We start from the raw sequence: 11358 nt of genomic DNA, 5'->3' as shown, positions 1-11358 counted from the left end.
TCTTAACTGCTAGGCCACATGCCTGCCCCAGGAGACCATGTCTATACCCTTCAATGCCAGAGTTGTCCCAGGACAGAAGCAGGGTTCATAATCACACCCCAGCACTGTCGTGGGTTCTGAGTTGGGACGGGGGCGGCGCAGGCACTCCCACCCGCCACCCATGAGGTATTGATGCCCCACTGCACTTGCTTAGGGTCCCCCGGTCACAGAGTGGGGTGCATGTCTCCCCATCTCCATCTCAGGGCAGCCAGTGGGGACTGTGAACCGGTCAGTCTGCATCGCACAGTGGCTACTCAGAGCTGAACGGAGCCAGTGAGGGCCACAGATCCTGTCCAAGTTCTGGGCAGGATGAGGGGCAGCAGCGGCCGGGGGCGGGGCATGACCGTCAGGTCCTCGTGTGAGGAGCAGCAGCCAAGAGGATTCTCACTGTTCAGCAACCGAGATGTTAGGAGACCTTCGGAGAACAACTGAGGCGGTTACAGGATGGAGCCCAGTGAGGGTGGGCGGGACCACGAGCGGCGCTGGCCGGGCTGCCGTCTCCTGCCCGTCTCACGAACCAAGACCATCCCGGGCCTGAGTCTCTGTCCAGGACCCTGCTCCAGAACATTCTGCCCACCACCTCTTCCTGCCTCCTTCGTGCTGTGACCCAGGTCTCAGATGGAGGACTTTTTCCTGAAATAACCCATCTCTTTATGCTGACGCCACACAAGCATCTTAACCTGACTTTGCATGCTTTTCTTTAAGCAAAGCAGCACGGTCCCGAAGGACGGGGGCCCTGAGAGGCGCTCCTGGCCTACGAGGTAAGGGCCACTCCCTGTCGTCCATGGTGACTGCGCTCCAAGCAGAGGCGCCCAATCCACCGGACACGACCTTGCAAAACTGAGCCTCCAGCTGAATGTTTCACTGCATCCACAAAACACGTGGACCAAGACCGTTTTTCCCTTTCGTTCTTTTCTCCTTTAAGGTAAAAAAAAAAAGGGGGGGTGGGGTGGGGTGGGGGGGCTCTCTCTTTTTTTCTTAACCCCTGGCTCATTCGTTTATGTCTTTACATCTTAAACAAAAGGAATTAATGGCTTTTAAACCCTTTTGACAAGCTCCGTGATAAGTCGCAGCCCAGTGGGTTTGAAATGGACCAAACATAAATCCGTCCTCCAGAGAGTTTTAATTGGAAGCCACTCTGACCCAGACCTCCGGCCGTGCTACCACACAGCTCGCGATAACGAGGCCGACAAATTGTCCTGGTGGGACACAGACGTCTGTCACTCTGGCCCGCGGCCCCCACCTCACGGGGCACGAGCCAGGAGGCGCCTGTTCCCAGGTGAGGGAAGGAAGGACCCAGGGCCCACTCCGGGGCAGAAGCAGGTGTTTCAGGGTCGGGAGAGCGGGTCTAATGTGTGAGTACGCCCAGGCACCCACCTCTGAAATTCAAAGGGAGTGGTGGGGGCGGGGAAGAAGCACCCCAGCTCTGGGGCCTGCTGGGGACTCAGCTAGAGCCCCTCCCCCGGCCCCCTGAGGCTGCACGGCCTCGGCCCAGCCCTGCAAAGCAGAGAGCGGGCGCCTCTGGCATGGCGTGTGCTGAGCAGAATGCAATGCTGAGGCCCTTCCAGGGGAGGAAGTGTCAAGGCCAAAATTAAAATAGCACATTTGTTCCTTGCAGTTTGACTTCAGAATCCCCAAGCCTCCTTCCTCGAGAAGGCTTATTTTTCAACTAGAGATGCTGTGTGCCATATGGACCCTTCTCTCCCTGGGTTTGCACGCTGCGTGTGCCAAGAACGTCTTAGGGGACCCCGTGCCTCGTCTTCCGCGTGCGTCCCAACAGAGAGCAGGTACCTTCAGAACTCTGTGTTTCTGTCTCATGGGGGTAAACACGCAGACTGAAACACTAGTTGGCAACTAAGACGATCCTCCCGTAACTTTACACTGTGACAATCAGTCATGGCAATCTCAATCACTATCACTTAATGTTCAAAAGGCACCAGGCTCCACTTAGAAGCAACTTAAAATTGGAATCCAGGCTTGACGTCAGCCTATCAGAGCCCAGGGCCTCCACAGATGGCACACAGCCGTCTGCACGGTGAGGCTAATTCCCGGGTGAAGTCAACATGGCGGTTCCCCAGAACTCCAAGCCGATGGACGAGGCCCAGCTGTGCTGTCAGCGTGTAGTCACGGCCACTGCACAGAGACGGCAGTGGAGAGAGCGCAGAGGCACAGACAGGAGGTGCAGTGCGGGGACAGAGTGGCCGAGGGCCCTGCCACTCTCTCTGCAGCCTCTGCATTGGCTGCTGGTGTGCTCCTGGGTCCCCAGAGGGAACAGAGCCACTGCTGGGGACTTGAAGTGAAGCCGTAAGGGTGGGCCTTTCACCTGGCCCTGAAGACACCACTGGGGCATCCAGCTTCCTGCTATTAGGTCCTGAGGGGCAGGGGTGATGGAGCAAGTAGCTGATTTCCAGCTCCTGCCTTGGCCTGGCCCAGCTCCGGCTGTTGCAAAAATAGGGGGAATGAACCAAGGATGGAATCAGTCAGTCAGTCAATCAATCTCTCTCCCCCCACCTTCAAATACACGTGTAAGTTAAAACATTTAACTTTTTTTTTTTTTTTTTTTTTTTTGACAGGCAGAGTGGACAGTGAGAGAGAGAGACAGAGAGAAAGGTCTTCCTTTGCCGTTGGTTCACCCTCCAATGGCCGCCGCGGCCGGCGCGCTGCGGCCGGCGCACCGCGCTGATCCGATGGCAGGAGCCAGGAGCCAGGTGCTTTTCCTGGTCTCCCATGGGGTGCAGGGCCCAAGCACCTGGGCCATCCTCCACTGCACTCCCTGGCCACAGCAGAGAGCTGGCCTGGAAGAGGGGCAACCGGGACAGAATCCGGCGCCCCGACCGGGACTAGAACCCGGTGTGCCGGCGCCGCTAGGCGGAGGATTAGCCTAGTGAGCCGCGGCGCCGGCCAAAACATTTAACTTTAGAAAGTGAAGCTGAAGTGGTAGAAGTTGGATTTCAGAGGCTCACGCTCACGCTGCCACTGACGGCGCCTCTGCCGTGTCCAGCTCCCCCCACGCTGGCATCTCCCGGGCTCTCCACATTTCTCCCTGGCTCCAGGCTCAGTGGTCACTGCAGTTGGATCTGAAAGCGTCTCTGTGGCCAGTTCTCCGCACTTCCTAAGCCGTCTTCAGCTGACACCAGTCGCTCTTGCTGTCAGATTTCATCGGCTGCATCGCAGGAATCACACCCAGTGCTCAAAATGCGGTCGCATGACAGAGAGCAGAGACGGTCCTGCGCGCCTCACAGGGTCTCCATAACTGGTAACCAGCGTTCTGGGGTCTCCCTGCCTCCTGAGAAATAGTCCAGGCAACACCCCATACACGTGAGGGGTGCACACACACGCACACGTGGATGCAGGTAAGAGGCAGCTTCCGAGGCTCACGGAAACTTTGTGTTACTGAAAATCTGTGGTGGATTTGAATTTTTTTCCCACCACAATAAAGCCTGTCTTTTCATTCCACGTCCCGCACTTTTTCACCACCCTCACGTGTGTGTGTGTGCCAGCACCCACAACAGCCTCTCAGAACGACCCGACAGAGCACGGCGTCTTCCAGGGCAGCGCCGCGTTCCTGGTCCTTCAGCGGCGTGTGTCCCGCACAGCACTCCCTGGAGCTCCGCTGCTGCTGCGCCCGTCGTCTACACCCACTGCACCACCAGCTTCCAGCCATCTTTGCAAAGTCGCAGCTTCTGTTTCCAATTTTTTTGTTTTGTTTTGTAACTGCTGGCTTCATTCAGCTCAGGAAGGAAGGATGATCCAGTGGACAGGAATGTAGAGAGAATAAGTAAAGCCTCAAACGCGTGGCGCTGATGCACGGTGAGCCCTGAAGGACGGTGGCGGCCGCTGTGCCTGCCTGAGTGCGGCCTGCAGATCCCCTGGGGAAGCCTCGCCAGGCGGCGTGGCTGCAGGGCTCAGACTGGGCCTGCGCCGAGCTCTGAGCTTTGGCATTTAGCCAGATGCGTGAACGTGGAAGTGTTTCTTGAGCCTGGATTCTCTGTTCAACTCCAGCCAGGTTCTGACCATGACCTCACGGTTTCTGCAGGCAGTGTTACAAATGAGCAGCCACGCACACGGAACATCTGTGTGTGACATCACAGTGCACGCAGGGTCTACACGTGACGTCACACCGTGTAGAACCCCTGCATGACGTAACGGCGTGTGTCAATATGCTTATCACCAGGGCTTACCTCACATTCTCGATCACCCTTCTATTGCCCAACACCCTGGATTTCTCTCTCTGGTCTTTTCTTGTGGGGCTCATTTCCCAGGCGTTGGATCATCCTCACTGCTCTCTCTGAATCGTGCCCAAGTCCTCCATAATTCATCTCAGTTCATCTCGAAGCAAGACACAGCCCCTTGACCAGGGCCAGTCTGCAACCGAGTTAGGAGAGGGACCAGCTTGCTCTTGTGCGTGGAACACCCACCCGCCCTCTGATCCCCGCATGCCCTGTGGAAGAGTCCATGCTGAGATCTGAGTGGAGAAACGGAGGCACAGAGCAGGTAAGCTCCTCACCACAGCGTGCACCCACCCGCCAGCAGTTCAGCTTCCCTGTTTCCAGTGCAGTTTTCATCCAACCCCCTCCTCGGTTGGTACTCATCGTCCCAAGCAAATGACAGCAACATGCTGTTCCTCCGTTAGGAGGAACGGAGCGAGTCAGACGCTGTGCTTTGCTTTCTAAGTGCATAGGTAGTGTGGAGCTTCCTACACAGCCAGGACTCTGCAGTGGGCAGCGGCTGAGGGCCCTACATGCAGTGGTCAGAAGCACACGGATGCAAAGGGCCAGGACAAACAGCGAGGGAATTTGCAAGCAAGGCATCTCAGTTCACGTTTCTGCTGAGGGCTGTTTTCTGGTTGATTTGGGAGATTCAAGCCAATGTTATCAAAATGACTTAGATTACAAGGAAATTAATCTCTGGGCCATTTTATATACAGGGTCACTCTGGTCAAACCAAGAAGGATGCAACGTGGATTGAGTAGGGGTCCTGGAGGCATCCCTGTGAGAATCCCCACAGGGACCACCACACCAGGGCTCTGCCTGATAGGGTCCCTGCAGGGACCCAGGCTCTGTGTGCCAGGGTCCCCGACTTCAGGTGTGCTGCCTGTACTGGTGAAAGTGTGCCTGGCAAGTTCTGTGTTTATGGCAGAGTTCATTTTGCACATTTTTATTTATTTTCATTTTACTTGAGAGAGAAAGAGAGAGAGTGCGCGCGTGCGCTCCCATCTATTGCCTCCCTGCCCCAATGCCTGCAATAGCTAGGACTGGGCCAAGCTGAAGCCAGGAGTCTGGAAGTCCACCCGGACCAGGAATCCAAGTACCTGGGCCACCCTCTGCTTCCCAGGGTGCACTTCAGCAGGAAGCTGGAACCGTAAGTGGAGGAACCAGGCGCCCTGCTATGGGATGTGGACACCCCTAGTGGTGACTGAACTGTGGCACCAAACGCCTGTCCCTGGAATCCACGTTTGGCGGAGGAAGATGACGGGGAAAGGAACCCATCTTACCTGTGTCCCGGACATCAGCAGGAGCTGTGGCCTCATGCTGGTCCCGCAGACAGCCAAAGTGATTTCTTGAAACTTCCAGAACACCTCCCCGCTGACTAGCTGCTGCCGAGCCTCCGGCAACGGGTCTCAGCCATGCTGGTTTCCATCATCTGGCCATGGTCCCTGCCCAGGCCGAGCTCTGCCTCGGGAAGGCCGGCTCCTGCGCCCTCAGAGGGCATCAGGCTGGGGATGTGTCCCACGTGGGGGAGCAGGCCTCGCTCCACCTGTCAAAGACAGAACCTGCAGGTGAGACCCTTCCCATGGCACCCAACTGTCCCTCGGGAGCTAAGGCAACAGGGCCCCTGAGACACAGCCCTCAGAGAGGCCCAGCGCACGCTCAGGTTAACAAGAGCTGTGGGCTCAGCCCAGCCCCTCAGAGCCCTTGGCCCTCGTGCCGAGTCCCGGCCACAGCGGTGACATCACAGGGCATGGAAACTTGAGCCACACCAAATACGTGGCCTCCACGTGGTGGGCCTCTCCCCAGCATGGCTCCTGGGTTGATGCTTGTGTCTCGCCCTCCCTGGCCGTCCACACGGGGCGGCTGACGGTGGCAATAAACGTGGCCATTCCCAGGGATGGGGCTGTGACAGGCGCAATAAGGAGAGGACTGATTTGTTGCTTTGGGGTTGAAAGCTCAGACTTTCATGAAACAAAAATATTATATTCAGGGTAGCAATTTACAGCCCTGACTCCTGTTTGATTGCAAACTATAAATACTGGCAAACGGCGCTTGTGGCGTCTCGGAGACGTCGGGGACACGTGCTGGTTTATCGCGCGCAGCCGTTACCCACTCAGTGGAAGCGTGGGCATGTTTAGAAGACATCAGTTCCGCTGAATACGTCTTTGTGGACCTTGATGCCCTGCAACGTCCTGCACACCAGCCCTTCCCACGACTCGCACGTGCTCAGAGAAACCCGAGGACAGAGCCACCAGGGAGCGGAGGCGACGCTGCAACGCTCTCCCGGGACCCTCTTTTTATCCCGTCAGAAGCTTCTCGGCCTTGAGTGCACGACCTGCGGCCAGCACTGGGCCTTCCACTTTAGCAGCCACGGAGCCACCGCGTCTTTGGCCAGCACTGGGCCTTCCACTTTAGCAGCCATGGAGCCACCGCGTCTTCGGCCAGCACTGGGCCTTCCACTTTAGCAGCCACGGAGCCACCGCGTCTTCGGCCAGCACTGGGCCTTCCACTTTAGCAGCCACGGAGCCACCGTGTCTTTGGCTTGCTGGCTGGGACCGCTGCGCTCCGGCCTCCTGCATGTCCTGGGCTTCACACCCCTCCGGCTGCAAAGCAGGAACACACTGTCTTTGGGGGGTTAGCCTGAACCTCACTATACCTATGGGCCCTCGGAAACAGGCAAACACGTCTGACCCGGGGTGGGACGAGCGGCTGTCGGTTCTCAGGGCCCCGTTGAGTAAGCGACTTAAAGCTGTGAAATGTTTTCTGCGACACAGATCTGATCCTGACATGGACAAGAGCAACGCCTTTTTAAAAAGCCGCTGCTGAGCTGTCCGAGTTGGAGCCCAAAGTCGCCCACGAAGGGGAGTCTCGGGGAGACAGGGTGTGGCTGGGGGCTGCGGCGGAGCCAGTTCCCCGCCCTGCCCTCTGGGAGAGACTTCCCTGAAGACAGAAACAATTAACTCTTTGTCCTGGCAGTGACCATGCTAGGTGTTCTTCTAATGGGCACGCTCCTTGCTAAATTATGGATGAGCTCGATCGTAAGACAAATGCCATTATCCCAGTTATTTATTCATGGGATGTTGTCTGTAGCAGACCCGCACCGCTCTTCCTCCGGCTTCGGCATTGATCAATCGCTTTCCTGGGTCGTGGCCGGGGAGGCGGGAACACTCTGCAGTCTCCAGGAGGGAGACCTGTGGCCACGTTCAACCCCCTTGGTAACAAGCTCTGGGTAGATGCGGACGGACGGCTCCTGCCATTGAGACGGAGGGTGTAGACGCTCTCCGGGCTCACAGGCACGCGCCCGCCCCTCCAAGGCCGCCACAGCTGTGTCCCCGCCCCCTCCCCGCCGCCACTGGGTTCGGAGGCAGCGGGCAGCGCTGCGACGCGAAGCTCCCTGGGCCCCGCTAATGACACCCACACATCTTCTCCAACTCTGCTTTCGAAGCAAAAGCGCAGGGCTCTGCTGGCTCCCCGGAAACACAGGGCCGAGGCCGGGTGCATAATCAGCGTTCTGTCTGCAGGCAATTAAAGATGATGTAGCCGGGCTTTGCTTTTATTTATACTGTGTAATGAGGCTCCAAATTAAAAAGCGATGCCCTAATCTCCGCTAATGTACGTTGCCGCACTCGAGCGAGAGCAGCAGTCCATATTGGGTGACAAATTCATCATGTTTACGCCTCCTCTCCGTGCCCAGACCCAGCCCTTCGCGGGCACAAGTGCTGATGCAAACAGCAGGCGGCCTGCTCCCCTCCCGTCCCGCACCGCCGTGCACATGGGTGTCAGGGCTCGGCTGGGTGGGGCTCCAAGGGCCAAGGCTGAAGGAAGGGGCTGTGGCGTCCTGAGGAGTGTGGCGGTGGCCGTGAAGTGCCCAGCAAGGGCGCCCTGTCGCAGCTGGGAGACGGAGTACGTTAAAGTGGAGACAGTGGGGGACACAGACCTGAGTGGAACTGGAGAGGGGGGCGGAGGCGAGGCCAGGCGATCGTGAGCCTGTGGGGGGGGTTCTATAGCCATTCCTGAACAGCGTCCCTTGACAAAGCTCCCGCGCGCCTGCTTTTGTCTGAGAAGAGACTTTGGCCAAGGCCGGAGGCCAGGGGTCTGCCCTGACCTGACACGTGGGCCAGAGGCCTGTGTGGGAGCCGGGCGAGGCTGAGGGAAGGTGAGGGGTTCAGGACAGGCCGGATGCAGACACGCCCGCAACTGTCCCCGAAGACGTCCACGAATCTACAACCATGGCAAAAATGTTCACAGAGGGGTCTTTGCTGACGTGATCAAGCTGAGCATCAGGGTGTGGGCGGTCCCGTCATCCACGTGGGCCTTGAATACATCCCACGCCTCCTTACCAGTGGGAGTCAGCGCCCACGGAACACCAGACGCACAGGGGAGGCGGCCACAGAGCAAGGGTGCAGGGGTGGCCCCGAGTCAGGCAACGCTGGCACCTCTGGGGCCCGGAATTGGCAAGGACCTGGCTCTCCCCAGAGCCTCAGCAGGGAGCTGGGCCTGGCCACCACCTCACTGTCTCCCAGTGTGCTGGCTTCCGGCCTCAGACCTCAGGTTGTTTCTTTACCCCATCAGCCCTGGCCACAGACCCCACCCTACTGCGCTTCCAGGTCCTCCCTCAAAGACTCCCGTGGGCCTTATCTCCAACCTCAGACAGCCCACAGGTAAGTTGTTAGAGAGAGCGAGCGAGAGAGTGTATGAGAGCGAGTGCACTCCCACTCACCAGTTCACTCCCCAGACGCCCGCAACAGCCTCAGATGGTGGCTCCATTAGTTGGTCCTGGAGCTTCCTCCAGGTCTCCCATGTGGGTGGCAGGGACCCAGGCCCTCGAGCCATCCCCGCTGCCTCCCAGGTGCCGCTGTAGCAGGGAAGCTGGAGCCAGGATCTGAAGCCAGGCACTCTGACATGGGATGCGCCCGTGCTAACCCACGTCAGTGCCACTAGGCCAACCCAGCACAGCCTCTGCTGCAAACCTGGGAGACCTGACTCCCACAGAATGAACGCTGGCTGGGCTGGGGCACCCAGCGTCTGTTACCTATGACAAGTATTTCTCTGCCTTCCCACTCCATGTCTGCCTTTCGAAGCTCCAAGAGCTGCAGAGCCTGTAACAGTCTCAGCTCCGGGCCCAGCAGGAGGCTGCATCTCCCATCCTCCTTGGCGGGGCGGGGGTCGCTGACCTACAGAGAGCCAAGCAGTGATCTCTTTATGAGGCTGGAAAAATCCCTTCCTCCCGGGAACACTTCCCCCGAAGGTGTTTTGTTTCACAAGCAATTTAGCGGTCACCCAGAGACCCAGGACACAGAGAGATTTTATCTATTTGTTTATTTCTTAAGGCTATGGGGGAAGAAAATCAATGAGTAACAGGTCTGTTGCTTTCGTGTGTTCTGAAACCTCACACGTTGGAAACCTGATCCCGGAGGTCATTTGTCAGTGGTGTTTGGAGGTGACTGGGGTTAGGTGGGGTCACGAGAATGGGTCCTTCCTGGTGGCACTAAGGGGCTTCATAAGAAGAGAAGGAGGGGCCAGCACTGTGGTGTAGTGGGTAAAGCCGCTGCCTGCAGTGCCAGCATCCCATATGGGCACTGGTTCAAGTCCACCTGAACTGCCCCTCTTCCAGGCCAGCTCTCTGCTGTGGCCTGGGAGTGCAGTGGAGGATGGCCCAAGTGCTTGGGCCCTACACCCGCGTGGGAGACCTGGAGGAGGCTCCTGGCTCCTGGCTTCGGATCAGCACAGCTCTGAGCATTGTGGCCAACGGGGGCGGGGAGGAACCATCAGATAGAAGACACCTTTCTCTCTCTCTCACTCTCTGCCTCTCCTTCTCTGTGTAACTCTTTCAAATAAACAAATAAATCTTAAAAAAAAAAAAAAGAGAAGAGCGGGGCGACATTCAGCATAGCAGTACATTTGCTGCTTGAGGCCCGCCCTCTCCCATCAGAGAGCCTGGTTCAAGTCCTCACTCCAGCTCCTGCTGATGCACACCCTGGAGCAGGGGTGGCTCAAGTACTTGGGACCCTGCTCCCCACATGGGAGACCTGGTCCAGCCCCACTGGGTGGGCACTGGGGAATGAGCTGGCCGACAGTTCTCCGATAGATCAATGAATCACACTTTTTTTAAAAGGAAGAAACTTGCTAAGAAATGCCCTGCCACTTGGTGGTGTGAAATGTGAACCCAGGCTGTCAGTCGAGAGGGCATGTGCTCTCTGTATGTGCGACACACACACAGGTCAAAGAGCTCAAGAAGTGAGGCCATAGGATAGTCCATGCATACCAAGGTCCTCACGGAAACACGCGTGATGAAAAGGCCGTGCACGGGTCTCCACATCCTCACACTAAAATAACCGCGTGTTTTAATTCCGTTTCTCTAGATGTTGAGGGCGTGCCCTGTGCGAGAAGGATGTGCGCCATCCTCACCGCGGGTCTAAGTCTCCTCTACGCACTGGTGGCTCTTCTCCGTAAGTCAGCACCGCGGCCCCTCGAGCCCTTTCCTGCTGGGCCGCTCCCCAGCCAGGACCTGCCACCCGCCCACCATGGCGGCGCCCACGAGGCCCGGCCCCTGCGCAGGCAATGGCTGCTCTAAGGCAGGGTCGCCCCCAAGCACAGCCTCTGCACCGCGGCTGCCAGACAGGGTTGGGGCCAATGCTCTGGAGATGTTTCCCCTGGGGTGTGTGCGCCCCGACTGCTCAGGGGTCTGCCTCTGCCTCCCCACCAGGCCAGGAGCCCCAGAAATCTCAGCTTCCCATAGGGAGACCGACCCCTCCTCCCGCTCTGGCCTCTCTTTCCCCTCCCCGCCCCGCCTCTTCCCCTCTTCTGCTCTCTTAGGCATGGACTTGGAATTCCAACACCTCTGCTTCCTTTACATGGTGGCCGCTGGTGCCCTGGCGCCTCTCACTCTCACAGAGACACACACGACGCCCCTTTCCCGTGATGCTCCCTGATATCTCTCTCCTCCAGCTCAGACCCTCTAGGCTCTGTGCCTGGCAACTCGGACGCTGTTATAGAAGTGCATGTCACAGCCGACATCTGTGCAGTGATGGACAACACAACAAATCAATGCTTGGACTAGTTTTTCCCTACTTGCTGGTTCAACCTACAGTGCTTTTTAATACATCTT

General features: G+C 57.8%; 2 long non-coding RNA genes across 5 annotated transcripts in view; one reads left to right on the top strand and one right to left on the bottom strand.

The window, feature by feature from the left end:
• Positions 1-1143: 1143 nt before the first annotated feature.
• LOC103352362 (uncharacterized) overlaps positions 1144-11358 on the bottom strand; it is a 185709-nt gene continuing 175494 nt past the window's right edge. For all 3 annotated transcript variants that reach the window (XR_011381751.1, XR_011381762.1, XR_011381782.1), the window contains one exon: positions 1144-5796. This is a non-coding gene — a long non-coding RNA (uncharacterized lncRNA). The remainder of the gene's footprint in view (positions 5797-11358) is intronic.
• LOC103352363 (uncharacterized) overlaps positions 4331-11358 on the top strand; it is an 18891-nt gene continuing 11863 nt past the window's right edge. For both annotated transcript variants that reach the window (XR_011381784.1, XR_011381783.1), the window contains exons 1-2: positions 4331-4533; positions 10613-10699. This is a non-coding gene — a long non-coding RNA (uncharacterized lncRNA). The remainder of the gene's footprint in view (positions 4534-10612; positions 10700-11358) is intronic.

Source organism: Oryctolagus cuniculus, chromosome 13 (assembly GCF_964237555.1).
Source record: "Oryctolagus cuniculus chromosome 13, mOryCun1.1, whole genome shotgun sequence".
In the NCBI taxonomy this organism is placed as follows: Eukaryota; Metazoa; Chordata; class Mammalia; order Lagomorpha; family Leporidae; genus Oryctolagus; species Oryctolagus cuniculus.
This window is presented reverse-complemented; position numbering and strand designations above follow the sequence as displayed.